Below are 16,347 nucleotides of genomic sequence, written 5' to 3' on the forward strand. Positions count from 1 at the left end.
CAGATAGATTTCTCCAAATTGATGGCATGTAATATTGATACTCGCCAGGAGGTAATCTGTCCACCACTGAAAACCTGTTATTGTTATTCATTTGAGGGTGTCCGTCCATTTAGGTTTAAATCACAATACAGTTATGCTTTTAAAATCAATACATACTGATACAAGGGCTTCCTTTTAAATCTCAGCTGCAGATGATTAATGTAACTTATTCTTTGTTCTTGGAATTATTTTATCTTATTGTTTTTGTTTACCTTTATTGCTGCATAATATATAATATTTTGTTTTTCCTGTAATGTATGTAATTTTTTCCTTTTTATGCAAAATATTAATATCTCCCTATGTTTCACAACCCTATCATTAGTTTTTTGGGGGAATTTTTGAGGTCATTATCTGATAGTAGTATGTCTGGGGGTTAATTTTCTTTTTTTGATTGACTGATGAACTGACTGACATACTTAAACACACCATAATCGTCATTCCCCGACGCTAGCAAGACGCCACCAGCCGTTGCAGAGATGTTGCTGTCATTTGCCCAGGGTACTTAAGGGAGTTTTTCTACAACAGTCTAACAGAGTAACACAGCGCTTTTGGGTCTACAGAAGCCATTAGATGTCTTCCACAGGGAGACGTTTCGCCTTCCTACAGCGTATTTTTCACGAGTTGCAGTTGCAGGCAAAGAGGGATATTCAAGAATCCAAAATGAAAAAAGTATATACACCCAATTGTTATTGGAGATGGAGCGTGATAGACATTACTTTGTGCTGCGAGAGACGTGCAGTTACTACTATATTTTGTGTTTAATGAGCCGGCCAATGTGTTTTTTTTTTATATATTGAGCTGTTTTATCTGGCTTGCGGCTAGGCTGGGGCTAGCCAGGAGGGTGGCTGAGCTACTGTAATAAATAAAGACCGATAATATGTATCGTTGTGACATTTCTTAGAAATTGGAGACTCATCATATTTAACTTCCCATGGAGACAAAGTCCGAGCGACAGCTTAAGAAAGCTGATAGCTCTTTTCTGGGATGGTGTGACACTAAGATGCTTACTTAGCAGGTCAATGTTCGTTCTGTAGGTATGTGAGTTCGAGAGAAGGTGCCTTTGAAAACTGGCTGCGACCAGTTACTGAAGAGTGTGAATTCATGTCTGTGTACGAACTATGTCAATTCTTAATGGCATGGTTTTTTAGACAAGAACTAGGGAGACAGTTACGGGGAGAAAAGGCAAGATGCCGGGATAGCTCTGCCAAAGTTATATTTGTTTCAGTGTTGACATTCCAAGCTGCAATGGGTGAGTTATTGTGATTTAGCCAAAATTGTGGCTTACTTGTCTGTCTTTATATTTTGTAAAGAAGTTCTATTTCATTTAATCTTTTGACTTTGTGTCCTAGTGGAGGGGACTAAGTGTCCTAGTGAGGGGACTATATTTTGGAGAAGAGAAATTGGTTGTTTGACTATTACTGATTACAGACTATTGTTTCACGGGGGGCTGTTGTCTGTGAGACTTGAACTATGAATTATCATTCTATTAATTATCCAGTTAGAATCTGAATTATTCAATTAGTACTTTGCTTTGAATAAACGTATATTTTTGTAGCTCCGGCTCTGATTTGGTGACCTTAGATAATGGAGTGGAGGTTGAGAGAGAGAGAGAGAGAGAGAGAGAGAGAGAGAGAGAGAGAGAGAGAGAGAGAGAGAGAGAGAAAAAGTGTTACCAGTTCGCTTTCCATTCTGGCCTAACGTTACCAAATATGAAAATGGGGGGGCGATGCTCCCGTTGTTAATATATATAATATATTTATATATATGTATATTATATATATATATATATATATATATATATATATATATTATATATATATATATATATATATATATATATATAATATACATATATATATATATATATATATATTAACAACGGAGCATCGCCCCCGCTACTTTCATATTTGGTAACGTTCGTTGGGCCAGAGTGGAAAGTGAACTGGTAACACTTTGTCCCTCCTCTCTCTCTCTCTCTCTCTCTCTCTCTCTCTCTCTCTCTCTCTCTCTCACACAACCTCCACTCAGAGCTACAAAAATATACGTTTATTCAAAGCAAAGTACTAATTGAATAATTCAGATTCTTACAGGATAATTATTAGTGAATGATAATTCATAGTTCAAGTCTCACAGACAACAGCCCCGCGTGAAACAATAGTCTGTAATTAGTAATAGTCAAACACCAATTATCTCTTCTCCAAAATATAGTCCCCTCTAGGCCCTTAGTCCCCTCCACTAGGACACAGTCAAAAGATTAAATAAAATAGAACATCTTTACAAAATATAGACAGACAAGTAAGCCACAACTTTAGCTAAATCACAATAACTCACCCATTGCAGCTTGGAATGTCAACACTGAAACAAATATAACTTTGGCAGAGCTATCCCGGCATCTTGCTTTTCTCCCCGTAACTGTCTCCCTAGTTCTTGGCTAAACCGTGCCATTAAGAATGGACATAGTTCGTACACGTACACATGAATTCACACTCTTCAGTAACTGGTCGCAGCCAGTTTTCAAAGGCACCTTCTCTCGAACTCACATACCAAAAGAACGAACATTGACCTGCTAAGTAAGCATCTTAGTGTCACACCATCCCAGAAAAGAGCTATCAGCTTTCTTAAGCTGTCGCTAGGACTTTGTCTCCATGGGAAGTTAAATATGATGAGTCTCCAATATCTACGAAATGTCACAACGATACATATTATCGGTCTTTATTTATTACAGTAGCTCAGCCACCCTCCTGGCTAGCACCCCAGCCTAGTCGCAAGCCAGATAAAACAGCTCAATATATAAAAAAAAAAACACATTGGCCGGCTCATTAAACACAAAATATAGTAGTAACTGCACGTCTCTGGCAGCACAAAGTAATGTCTATCACGCTCCATCTCCAATAACAATTGGGTGTATAAACTTTTTTCATTTTGGATTCTTGAATATCCCTCTTTGTTCTCCAACTGCAACTCGTGACTACGCTGTAGGAAGGCGAAACGTCTCCCTGTGGAAGACATCTAATGGCTTCTGTAGACCCAAGAGTGCTGTAGAAGTCTGTAGACTTGTAGAAACTCCTTAAGTACCCGGGCAAATGACAGCACATCTCTGCAACGGCTGATGGGCGTCTTGCTAGCATCGGGGAACGACAATTATGGTGTGTTTAAGTATGTCAGTCAAGTCATCGGTCAATCAAAAAAGAAAATTAACCCCAGACATACTACTATCAGATAATGACCTCAAAAAATTCCCCCTAAAAACTAACTGAACGTCTCCCAATTAACTCCACTTAATATGACCACTAAATCATAAGTCACTATCACAACCCCGCAAAGAAATAAAAAATATTAAGTTCTCTAACTTAATTTTCCAACAATTAAAAAAAAAACACCAAATTCACACACCAGCACACACAATTCAAAACTCAGACTCACAGGAACTCCACGGACTTCTGTCATCACATTTCAAACTCGCAAATTCTCACAAATAAAAAAAAAAAAAAAAAGAAAAAGTAATGAGCCCAAGAAAAAAAAATCAAGTAACAAGTCCAGCCCCAAAAATCATCACTGAGAAATGTTCTCTCAAGCTCTGATATTACAGCAACCCACAAAATCAGTAAAAATTCTCCAATGTTTAACAGCAGAAATCCCTCACTGCTCATATAATTAATTTCAATGAGACTTAATGTCAAACGCCCATTAATCAATTCACAAAGCTGATAAATTACATCTCCCGTCCAAAAGGAATGCTATTTGAAGCTCAATCCCCAATTATCTCTCATAATAAAAAAGGAAAAAGAAGAAAAATAAAAAAAAGATAATGACAAGTGAACTTCCTCCATCACAAAGCACATAATATATGCATGATATACATAACCCCGCATTTTCCCCATAAATGCCACATTATATAAAAAAATTATCACCTATTCAGGAAAAAAAAACTACGGTAAACTCACAAGTCAGCAATTATATGCCTCCAAAAATAACATCTCCATAGGATCACAATGCAGTAATGCCACTCGCCTCGAATTAGTCACGAAACCAAAAAGAACCACAGAACTCTTCTTTTGGCTCGAAAAAAAACTCCAGTAATTCAACTAAAAAAATAAAATCATAACCACAAAAAAGTCACCCCCAAAGATTAATGCCACATACACACACACACACACACACACACACACACACACACACACACACACACACACATGTATATATATAATAATAACACCACTCCAGTGATGAAAATATTTCCTCCATTTAATTAATAACCACACCACCATATCCCTCTCAAAATGTATTTCTATTTGCAACAAAGATGGCTGCAAAATAATTGAACTAAACATAGCTCTCACCACCATAGGCCTAGACTGTGGAAATTATATCTCCAACACAATACAAAAAATATCAAATGGCCAAAAATATTATACCTCCAATATATTATATCTCAAATTATATCTCCAATTCTCCAGGAAAGTAACTCAATGTTATAGTCAAAAACTATAAACTCTCTGTTTAGCATAACTGCTGAAAAAGGGCAAAAACTCGGCAAATAAAAATTGCCCAGGAAATTCTAGAAAAAATCACCAATGTGCCACAACTCATTAAAACAAAACTCCAAATTCAAAGTGTCTAAGCAAAGACTTCTCCATATGCAATACAGCATAGGCCACTAGAAACTTAACCAAGTTTCCTATCTCTGGCAAAATTGTCACAAATACAACAAAAGTATTGTGCAAGAAACCCACAACTTCTGGAACACAAATATCCAGAAAAAAAAAATGTAGTGCCATTTCGTATGCATTCAAAAAAATGCAAAAATTCTCCCATAAATCTCTCTGCAGCATCAAACAGCTGAAGTTATAAACACATTCCCGCACAATGACTCCAAGTCACGAACTGAGATATTAAAAAAGAATTCACACAAACTGGAGAGAAAAAATAAATTCAAACTCGCCCATGATAAAATAACTTACACCAGTGATGGCTAACTTCCAAAAAAGGAAAAAAGAAAAATCAACGGCACTGTTAACTATCCCCGTGACTCACGTAGATGTCAAGCAATTTTCTGCTGAACTCATAAAAAAAGAAAAACAAAAAAAAATGTGTCATTAGTTCCTCCCAAATTCACAAAAAAAAAACACCACCACCCTTGATAGCATTACAACACCCATGTTAGTATATAAAAAAAAATCACAGTACAGTGTTCCCCCCGTATTCGCGGGGGTTGCGTACCAGACCCCCCGCAAATAGTTAGAATCCGTGAATGTTTGGAACCCCTATAAAAATGCTAAAAACAGCCTATTTTGTTAGTTAAAACTTAAGAAAAACGACTAAAAATTTTCATACTTGGTTTTTTTAATAATTTTATCACAAAAAGTGCATTTTATGATGAAATTGATAACAAAAACCAGGAATTTGTGGATATTTCTCATAGAAAAATATCGCGAATGCGCGAATTTTTCGCGAATAATGCAGGGAAACGTTCCCGAGAGAAATCCGCCAATGTGTGAGTCCGCGAATCCGGAGAACACGAATACGGGGGTCCACTGTATTAGTATAAAAAACATCACCAATGTTAATGCTTGCCCATTCACCAGAAATTCAGCATAAAATTCACCAAAAATTCAGCAAAACTCAGCACAATTAACCAAAAATTCAGCCAGATTCATCACCCATGAACCACTGACACATTCTCCAAAGTCATAGAAACTCAATAAATAATTAACCACAAAACTTCTCCCATAATTCATTGTATAATTTCTCCGTAATATGATTATCTGTAATAATTATAAAATAATCTCCCATGAAATATCTCAAATAAGAATAATTCTACTTAACCCTCTTACACCGGAGCGGTAAATAAAAAATTGTCTCCCGTGTGCCGGAGGGGTTTCGGAGTGAGCGCGGAAGCGGAAAAAAAATTATTTTTTTCAAAAAATCACAGCACGCTTAGTTTCAAGATTAAGAGTTCATTTTTGGCTCCTTTTTTTGTCATTGCCCGAAGTTTAGTATGCAACCATCAGAAATGAAAAAAATTATAATTATCCTATATAAATAATGCGATATATGATAGCGCAAAAACAAAATTTCATATACGTATAATTGTATTCAAATCGCGCTGTGCACAAAACTATTAAAGGTAACAAGTTACTTTTTTTTTCGTTGTAATGTACACTAAATTGCAATCATTTTGGTATATAACACATTGTAAAACGATAAAAGGAATACAGAGAAAATATTATCAAAAAATAATGCATGAATTCGTAACGTGCGGACGTAAACAAATATTTTTTTCAAAAATTCACCATAAATCTAAATATTGTCCTAGAGACTTCCAATATCTTTCAAAATGAAGACAAATGATTGAATATTACTATACTGTAAGAGCACTAGCTTACAATTGCAGTTTTTGACCATATCTGACGAGTTAAAGTTGACCGAATGTCGAATTTTTTTATATATATATTTTTTATATGCAATTATTTCGGAAATTAGAAAAGCTACAACCTTCAAATAATTTTCGTTTTATTCTACATAAATTGCGCACATTTTCATATATAAAACTCTATGAAATGCCTAATATGAAACGGAGCAAATATTCCGAGAATGGTACATACATATTCGGAGATTTGTGGCGGAGAATCCGCGCGCGGAAGGAAAGATTTTTGTTTAAATTCACCATAAATCTAAATATTTTGCTAGAGACTTCAAATTGTTTCAAGATGAAGATAAATGACTGAATATTACTAGACTGTAAGAGTTTTAGCTTACAATTGCGTTTTTTCGACCATTTCGGTAGAGTCAAAGTTGACCGAACGTGGTTTTTTTTTCTATTTATCGTGATTTATAATGCAAATATTTCAAAAATGAGAAAAGCTACAACCTTCAATTATTTTTGTTGTTTCTACATGAAATTGTGCACATTTTCATATGTAAAAAAAAACTTTATGTAACGGCTAATTTAAAATGGTGCAAACATTACCACAGTCGCACATATGATTTTTTCGGAAGAGTTACCGCGCGGACGTAAAGAAAATGTTAGTTTTTTCATAAATTCACCATAAATCGAAATATTGTGCTAGAGACTTCCAATTTTTTGGAAAATGAAGGTAAATGCTGGAATATTACTTGAATATAAGCGTTTTAGCTTATAATTGCGTTTTTCGACCATTTCGGTAGAGTCAAAGTTGACCGAAGGTTGAAATTGTGGCAATTATCGTTATTTATATGAAAATATCTCAAAACTGATAAAAGCTACAACCATGTGTTGTTTTTAGTTGTATTGTGCATGAAATTGAGCACATTTCCATATATAAAACTTTATATAACGGCTAATTTTTAAAATGGTGCAAACATTACCACAATCACATGTATGATTTTTTTCGGAAGAGTTACCGCTCGGACGTAAGAAAAAAGTTTTTTCATAAATTCCCCATAAATCAAAATATTGTGCTAGAGACTTCCAATTAGTTGCAAAAATAAGGTAAATGATTGAATATTACTAGAATATAAGCGTTTTAGCTTACAATTGCGTTTTTTTACCATTTCGGTAGAGTCAAAGTTGACCGAAGGTTGAAATTTTTGCACTTATCGTTATTTATATGAAAATATCTCAAAACTGATAAAAGCTACAATCATAAGTATTTTATTGCTGTATTCTACATAAAAATGCGCACATTTTCATATATAATACTTTATGTAACGGCTAATTTACAATGGTACAAAAACTATGTCAAAGTGACAAAATAATTTCCGAGATGTGTCACAGATATTTTTTAGTGCGGCAAGAAAGAAATTCGCGCTTGCGCGCCTGCGTAACGATTGTAAACAAAACAACACCTTGATCCGTGAACTCCCAGCATCCCCCAAGGCGCGTGATTCAAAAGTTTTTTGGCTGGTAGGCCTAAAAGGGATTTTGACGAAGGAAAAATCTATTTCTGGGTGATTGGCTCGTCGCCCTATGAAAGATCCTTAATATCATTCTTTCTAGTAAAATTAACCTAAAATTACCAGAGAAAAACAAAATTAAGAAAATGTCAGTAAAACTGAACTCGCTCACTCTTAAAAAGAAGTGTCGGTATGATAATAGGGGCGAGTGTGGAACACTACCACGAGACAAACACCAATTAGAACTTCCCATCAGAATCCCCCCAAGAGAGAGCTGATACCAAACGGGCGATGCAGCCTCTACTACTACTACTGAGAGGACGCCACGGACAGCAGCGCCCTAGCGGACATCCTTAATCTAAAAACAAGTAAAATACATCTTGTCCTGCAAGGGGGGGAAACAAACCATAAAGGGGGGGTTTCATAGGGCGACAGAGCCAATCACCCAGAAATAGATTTTTCCTTCGTCAAAACCCTCCCTTGGGCTCAGCTCGTGTCGGCCTATGAAAGAGTACCAGAGAAACAGACAAGATGGGGAAAAAAGGGACAATGAAAAAACAGTGTAAAAATAAAATGATGGATATAATATAAGTAAATCATTACAGCATACAAACCTAGCACTTAAACTAACTTATACTACATAGTAAAACAATAGAACGTTAGTAATCTTAAAGTACTTAAATGGTAATTACAGTAAATTACAGTGATGCATGTAATATAAAGAAAAAGGGATTTACTTAACAAAATTTACAAAATATACAAACTCATTGTGTCCATACCCTAGCATAAAAATAAGGGTAGGTACACTGAAGTCCATCATTAATACAAGTATTGCAAAATATACAAACACATTGTGTCCTACCCTAGCATAAAAATAAGGGTAGGTACACTGAAGTTCATCATTAATACAAAAATGGTGAATATATACAAACACATTGTGTCCTACCCTAGCATAAAATAAGGGTAGGTACACTGAAGTACATTATCAGTACAAGTGTGGATGTCCCTAGCAAAAAAATAAGGGACAATCCACTATATGATTCAACGGCTAAGGCTATGATATTCGAGTAGCCTGGCGATAGGGTGAGGCATGTTGGCTGATGTAGGTAGAAAGGAGACCTGGATCTATACTACAACTACTATCAGTAATCAGGGGAAACAATGTTTCCCGCTGCTACTGCTGAAAACTTTAAGATTCCAAGGACTTTAAATAATGCCGTTTAAAGACTGTCGGGGATTTCCATCCAGTATACTTTTTAAGATCCTCAAAGTTCATATGTTGAAAATAATTAATTGAGGTGGCTACTCCCCTGATATCATGTACTTTTGGGAATGACTCAGGATTGGCTTGTTGTTTAATGAAGTAAAGGATTTGTTGTCTAATACCTTTTACTGACAAAGTACCACCTTTTTGCTCTCATGAAGAGAGCACCTGAGGATCTTGAAGAAGTACGAGATAGAAAGGCTCTAAGAGTTGATACTGGGCAGAGAGAGATCCTGTGGAAGTGGGATAACCTTCCAAGGAGCCCACCTTGCAAGAGGATCCTCATTTTTGGCTAAAAAGCTACGATCCGGAGCAAGTAGAACTTCTCCTGATGGGAGGAATTCCACATGACCCGCATCCCTGGATAGAGCCGACAGTTCTGAAATTCTGGCTCCTGAGGCTAGGCTTAATAAGAATAATGTCTTCCTCAGGAGCATTATACAAGTACAGGATGAAGTGTCAGTATCTGAAGCTAGTTTGAGGACATCATTCAAGAACCATGAAACTGTAGTAGGCCTCTGAGAAGGCTAAGTATAGCACAGGCTTTAGAGATAGATGTGAAATAAGATTCAGTCAGATCTATCTGAAAACCTACTTGAAAGATTTTCTTCAAAGCCGACTTATGAGTGGTAATCGTGCTAGCTGCTAAACCTTTTTCAAACAAGGACCTGAAAAAAGGATATAGCCAAATTAACTGTCATGGTTGTAGTGTTCGATTCTCTCAAGAAAGATGCTAATTTTTTAACAGCTGAGTCATATTGTCTAATGGTTGATCTCTCTTATCTGATTCTAGGAAGAGAATATTCTGTGGGTCAATATCAGCATCTTTATTAGCCGCAAACTTCATGAAGTCCATAAAGTTAGGGTCTGGAGAATTCTGAGGAAGCGAACACAGTCCTCATTTGTACTGATTGTGATAGCTTGGGATTGGGGATCCGTTGAGGTCGGAGACCCAATTCCAGAAGAAGAGGATACCAGTTGCTCTTGGGCCAGTCCGGAGCAATCAGAGCTACTATCCCTTTGAAAGACCTTAGTTTGCTTAGGACTTTCAAGAGAAGATTCACTGGAGGAAAAATATAAATTCTCCTCCACTGATTCCAATCCAACGACAGGGCGTCCGTGGCATAAGCCAGAGGGTCCAGGTTGGGGGCCACATAGCAAGGGAGCTTGTGGTTCCGCTTGTGAGGCGAAGAGATCCACTTTGGAGACCTGGGACTCTCCGGCTGTACCCACTGGAAATGACCATCGTGCCAGAGACCACTCTGATTCCAGAGGAACTGACCGGGACAGGGCGTCTGCTATCACATTCCTTACTCCTGCCAGTGTAGTGGCAGACAGATGCCATTTGTGTTTGTTTGCTAATGCAAAGATGGCTATCATGACATGATTCACATGCTTGGATTTGGACCCTCCTCTGTTGATGCAATGAACTACCACTGCACTGTCCAAAACTAGCCTTAGATGAGACTTCTTCGGGGGAACGCAGTCTCTTCAGAGTGAGAAATACTGCCATTGCTTCCAACACGTTTATGTGGAGCTGGCGAAATTGAACTGACCAAGTCCCCTGAACCTGTTTGAAACTGAGAGTATCCCCCCACCCGGACAGGGATGCATCCGTGTGAATGGTTAACACTGGGAGGGATGATTGAAGGGGTACTTTCTTGGCTAAGTTTACTTATTTTTGACCAAGGCCGTAGTTGGTTGCGGAGGATCTGTGGGATTAACTGAACAACTTGTCTCGATATTTGGAGTTTGCTCTTGACCGCCAAATTCGATTTATATCTTTCAGCCTTGCTTTCAGAAGGATATCTGTTACCGAAGCAAACTGAAGAGACCCTAGGATTCTCTCCTGGTTCTTCTTGACGTTTGCTTGCATTTGAGAAATTGTCTGACAGATTTTGCTATTTCCTTCCGTTTGGCCACTGGAATTGACAGATTGTGGGAAGACAAATCCCATTGGATTCCTAGCCACTGAAAACGAGATTCCGGAGTAAGTCTGGATTTCGTTTTGTTTATCTGGAACCCCAGATGTTCCAGAAAGTGAACTACCTTTTTGGTGGCTTTGAGACATTCCTCGACTGTTGGTGCCCAGATCAACCAATCGTCGAGGTATGCTGCTACCATGATTCCCTGAGCTCTCAATTGTTGAACAACCACTTCTGCTATTTTTGTGAATACCCTGGGGGCTACATTCAGACCGAAGGGCATCACTTTGAATGAGAATGTTTGATTTCCTAGCCTGAATCCTAGGAATGGGCGGAAGTGCCTGGCTATAGGGATATGATAGTATGCGTCTGTAAGATCGATGGAGCATGTGACGGCTCCACGCGGAAGTAAGGTCCTTACTTGCGAGAGGGTAAGCATCTTGAACTTGTCGTAACGAATGAAAGAGTTTAGCTTTGACAAGTCTAAGATTACCCTTCTTTTTGTTGAGCCTTTCTTTGGCACGCTGAATAAGCGACCTTGAAATTTTAGATGCTTGACTTCTCGCAATCGCTCCTTTCTGAAGGAGTTCTTCCGCGTAATCTGTCAATTCCTTTGACGGTATTTGGTGGAATGATTTGATTGGAGGAGGATCTTTGATCCAACTCAGCCCAATCCTTTGGACACTATGCTCTGTGCCCAATTGCTGAACCCCCACCTGTGGCGGAAGAGGAACAGCCTCCCCTCCTACCTGGGGAGCCTCATTGTTGATGGGGCGGGTTGGCCACCACGCCCTCCTCTGAACTGTCTGCTCCTCGTACCCCTTCCTGCGCCACGCTGACGAAAGTAACCTCTCGCCCTACCTCTCGGCTGATTGTAGCCTTGAGCCTCATATTGTAGGGTTGAAGGCCGGCGAGATAGAGTAGGAAGTGGATGGCTGAGATTGAGGGGGCAACAGGAGGATAGGCTGATTCTGCTTTGAACTGGCAGGTTGTCCTTGTTGGGTAACCGGGACCGCCTGCACAAATTGCTGCTGTTGCTGGAGTTTTTTATATGGCTGGAACCTCTTACCAGCCTTCTTCGGTTTCTTACCAGCAGTGGGAACGGACTCCTGTTTCCTCTTCGAGGAAATACCCCACCTAGCTCTAAGGCTCTGGTTGAGCCTAGCAGCTTCGTGGTGTACCTCGTTAACCGCGGACTCTGGGAAGAGATCCGCTCCCCACATGCTAGAGGCCAAGAGTCTATTCGGCTCATGCCTAATAGTACATTCTTGTAGAACATGCTTTCGACAGTTCCTCCTAGCCTGGAAGAAGTCAAAAGCGTCCGTTAGAACCGTCTGGAACTGAGATTTCGCTAGAATCTTGAACAGCGGTTCCGTAGCGTAAGAGAGGGCAGCCATTTCCGTAATTATAAGGGAATTGAGGGACCTGCCAAACCTGGTTCGCGCATCAAACTCTGCCTGGATTAGGGAATCCGGCAGCCTTGGTAGTTTCTCTTCGCCGAACTTGGTCCATGGCGCAGTCCGGTTTGAGCTTACCAAGCGTGAACGTAGCTGGCAAGTTCTCCCACAATTCTCCGAAGGCCGGGAAGAGCGGAGAAGTAGACTCCCGCCTCCCTCAACTGTGGGATGGGCTCATCCTTGAGGACTGCCTGAAGGGACTTCTCCACTAATTTCGTGGCGAACGGAAGAGAAACCTCCTCTTCCGTCGCGAAAATAGTGAAGGGACTCTTGTAGGCCTGGAGTTTGGTGTTCGTACACTCCCAGTCCTCAAGGCAGTGAACCCATTCCCGCTGAGCATGATCTCTACTATATAGGACCGACTCCTTAGAGATCTTGTCTTCCCTCATCAGAGCCGTTGGCGTCAGCCTAGCATAACCGATGAAAGGCTGCGTCAGACCCGGAGGGTAAAACTCGAAGTCCTCAATCCTTCGAGTTCCACACTCCGAGATAGAGATCATTCCATCCTTGAACGGAGCGTAGGCAGCTACTCTCCATGGGGTTCTCCATATAGAAAGCTGGCAAAGAGTCATATGGCGGGAGTTGAAGAATCCCAGTGCTTGACGCTGGGGAGACTGGAGGAGGAACCTGAGATAGCCCAGCTACTCGGTCCTCATTTTCTCTCATCCTGTTAGAGAGATCTTGAATTGATTGGCTAGACTGAGACAGAGTGTTTGACAACTGTGCAAACATCTGCTCGAACCGTGACCCCAGGGCGGAGATTTGCGAGCCCATCATCTCGCCCACCTGTTGCATCACCCCTGCTGAGAAAGCAGAGGGATCAAAGGTGCTAGGACCTGCTACCCCTACCGGCGTAGCCGGAGTGGAAGCGGTGGAGGCGGGAGAAGGCACTGGCTCGGCGGGAGCGCGAGCCTTCTCCTTCGAGCCTTGCTTCTGGAGCTCTTTGGGTGAGAAGAGCTCGGCTTTGCTTTCACCGCATCGGCGTAGGAAGTCGACGACTTCCTAGCCGAAGAAGACGAAGACGACTTCCTAGAAGTTGTCTTGGCCAGAGTCTTCGGTTCTCTCTGTCCCTTCACCTTTGGGGGTACAGAGAGAGCGGGAGAGCGGGTAGGGATCTCAGATCCACAAAAGCCTTGGAATGAAGCACAGAAGAGGGGACAGGAGAAGATCCAGAAGCACCCAAGGAAAGACCTTGGGCGCCCGACACACCTACCTCAACCAACAAATCCTCCACCCCTACCGCCATAGGTTCGATGTTAAGGTCCAGGGCAGCGACGTCCGGGACCGACTCCTGGGAGGCTATGACCCCAAAGGATTGCTGGAGGTCTTGCTGGATGGAGGCTATCAGCGGGGCGGAGCGGACAAGGGGTCAACGTAACCAGTCGACTTGCCCGCGGGGTAAGAAGATCTGGACGGCCAGCTTCTTATCCAGAATGTAGGGCTGGCCTTTGGCGGCGTTCTTCCCGAAGCCGCCCACCCCACACGCTTTCAGGGTGGCGATGGGCGACTTCCCTCACACCGATAGCCTGAAAGAAAGGCAAGATTAGTTTCCAATGTGGAACGGGGTTAACAAACTTACGACTAAAAGTTGTTAGTAAAATGATAAGTAAGCCTATAACGGACTTAACCCCATCCCTCCCCAGCTGACCGAGCCAGGTCCGTTAGAGCAGATGGCGCAGGCTTCAGGGTGCCAGACGATCATCTCGTTGTAAGACGTGGCACAGGGGGCGTGAGACCTACACTCATCATGTCCACAGGGTCGAACAGCGTCGCGTTTACACGCTGGGGACCTGGCAGTTGGTAGCCTGTAAGTGGAAAGATACATGAGTACCAGGTAAACACTTACAGTCTAACAGATGCTCCGCTTGTGCCGGAGCGATAAAGTTAGATTAAACCAGAGCCCCGCCAAAATACGTGTGGTAACCAGGTTTGGTTGTGATCTCTAGGCTATAGCTCCGCTGATGGCGGAGACACAAAAGAGAAACCAACCAGGAGTGGTGGTAAAAGGAAACCACGACGGAAAATGGCGGGGATGGAAATAAATTCAATCATATAATACAATTCATTGTAAAATTAGGGTATATCCTTAAAAATAGTGATAATAATTAACCTTCCTCCGCCCGTCTACTAGAAGAGTGCGCGGGTAAGAGACAACGCTCTCTTCCGTAGCGGGGGAGAGATGAAAGGATATAGTAGGCAAGCAACCGACCACTAGAGGTGCCCACCCCGCCCGCTAGCGGAGCCAGTAACCCATAACCAAAGGTGCCCCGGCTGACGACGGAAGGCTCCTTTCGTATAGCGAGGCAGGTGGCTGAGCAACTGGGGAGGGGGGGAAGGTCTCGGAGAAACACGGCGGGAGCGAGAGAGAGGGGGGAGGGATGGCCTACTCCTCCCCGCCTCACCAACTACCGCATGGAGACTCGGTACCTCATGAGTGGTCGCCCTATACCCCCCGCTGGGAGGAACCCCTGGCCGCCTCAGAGAAGTGGGTGGAGAAGGCAACTGAGGTTGTCATGACAACCAAGGGGTCCCCCAGCTCCTCCCTATACCATAAGGGGAGGGCGGGGGTAGGGTAAGGTGCGATGGGACACGTGACGCTAGTGGCCTAGGCCGCGAGCAACACAACCGTGAGGGACGCCACTGAACCAGGCTGTACCAATACAAGGAACAAGCACCTAGGCTAGCCTAACACCCTAAATGTAATAAATAATACATCGAAAAGATGGAAAAGACACTTTTAGAAAAGAGAAAGAAGCCCAGGAGGAGGCAGACTGTTCCAAGAAACAGAGGCCTACTCGGAGCCAGCGATATGCCGATGAAGAGCAAGAGCCGGGATGCTGGGCCTGGAATAACAAAATAGCCCTAAATACCAAACTAAGAGAAATGGTAGGAGGGCTGAAACTAGCTAAAACTCGATGTAAAAACAATGAACGTAATAAAGTAAGCCCATAAGTATAAGAGGTCCCAGTATGGAGGACCGGGAATTCTTACGAGGCAGCATGGCGCTGCCACGAGACAACCAGGGAACCGTATATGACCTATTAAGAGGAAAATACAGGTACCCGGAAGATAAAATGGTGGTAAAATATTACTTATGAGTTACTTAACTTAGCCGTGGCAATAGCTGAGCGTTCCATGGTAGAATACAGTGGTAAATCCAGAAATAGCACAGCACAAGAAAAATGGCGACTTGTCGCTAGCGCTAAAAATTAAGGATTGTCCCGCTAGGGGCGCTGCTGTCCGTGGCGTCCTCTAGTAGTAGTAGTAGAGGCTGCATCGCCCGTTGGTATCAGCTCTCTCTTGGGGGGATTCTGATGGAAGTTCTAATTGGTGTTTGTCTCGTGGTAGTGTTCCACACTCGCCCTATTATCATACCGACCACTTCTTTTTAAGAGTGAGCGAGTCAGTTTTACTGACATTTTCTTAATTTTGTTTTTTCTCTCTGGTAATTTTAGGTTAAATTTTACCTAGAAAGAATGATATTAAGGATCCCTTTCATAGGCCGACACGAGCTGAGCCCAGAAAAGTATTTTTCCGCGGCATTTTAAAAAAAAACTTTTGTAAGTCAACGTAAAATACGTCCAGTCGGCGTAAGAGGGTTAAGTAACCCCCGTAAAATATCTCCCATAATAATGATAATAAGAATTCTCCAGTAAAATATTTCAAGTAAGGGCATTAATATTGCCAATCCCCCAGTATACACCAATATTGCCACACCCACAATCAACAGCATTTCCCCAGTATACACCAAATACAACACAAGGCACCCATCCACCACCAATGACGA

At 41.5% G+C, this 16,347-nt stretch overlaps 1 protein-coding gene across 1 annotated transcript in view; it reads left to right on the forward strand.

Moving 5' to 3' along the window:
• Positions 1-16,347, forward strand: part of LOC135225692 (nucleolar protein 14-like) — a gene marked incomplete at its 5' end in the record, with an annotated part of 100,984 nt that overhangs the window by 58,959 nt on the left and 25,678 nt on the right.

This window comes from Macrobrachium nipponense, chromosome 13 (assembly GCF_015104395.2).
Source record: "Macrobrachium nipponense isolate FS-2020 chromosome 13, ASM1510439v2, whole genome shotgun sequence".
NCBI classification, from domain to species: domain Eukaryota; kingdom Metazoa; phylum Arthropoda; class Malacostraca; order Decapoda; family Palaemonidae; genus Macrobrachium; species Macrobrachium nipponense.